The following is a 590-nucleotide window of genomic DNA, read 5'->3' on the forward strand; positions in this document are numbered from 1 at the left end:
TGAGATCATTATGATATGAAACTTGTGTAATTACAAAAATGCTATTACTTTAAAGTAGCTTTTTTTTTACTCAAGTTAAATATATATTTAACAAATTTAATTAAGAAAATCTCCAATGCTTCTATAAAATACCATCCAGCCTTTAAAAATCAAATCATATGAGCCCTTTTCTTCCCTCCTATGAACAATTAATTAGGAATAGAACAACTAAATGAGACCACAATAGAGAATTAACAATTGAATAAACAAATAAACATTTACTATTTGATACAATGTAAGGTGCATGAGAAAGTATTGTATATCAGTTAATAATAAATAAGCAAGTATGTGACTAAATGCTAAGGCCCTGTGCTAGGTGTAGTCAGGACTTTAATAATAACAGAAAGTAAAGACACTGTCCTCAAGGTGCTTATGTTGATTTGAGTGTTCTACAAAACTCTAAAACTAAAAGTGTTAGTCGCTCACTTGTGCCTGACTCTTTGAGATCCAATGGACTGTAGCCTACCAGACTCCTTTGTCCAAGGAATTCTCCAGAAAAGAATACTATAATGGGTAGCAATTCCCTTCTCCAGGGGATCTTACCAACCCAA

The sequence above is a fragment of the Bison bison genome, unplaced genomic scaffold (genome assembly GCF_000754665.1).
Source record: "Bison bison bison isolate TAMUID 2011002044 unplaced genomic scaffold, Bison_UMD1.0 scf7180017855660, whole genome shotgun sequence".
Taxonomy (NCBI): Eukaryota; Metazoa; Chordata; class Mammalia; order Artiodactyla; family Bovidae; genus Bison; species Bison bison.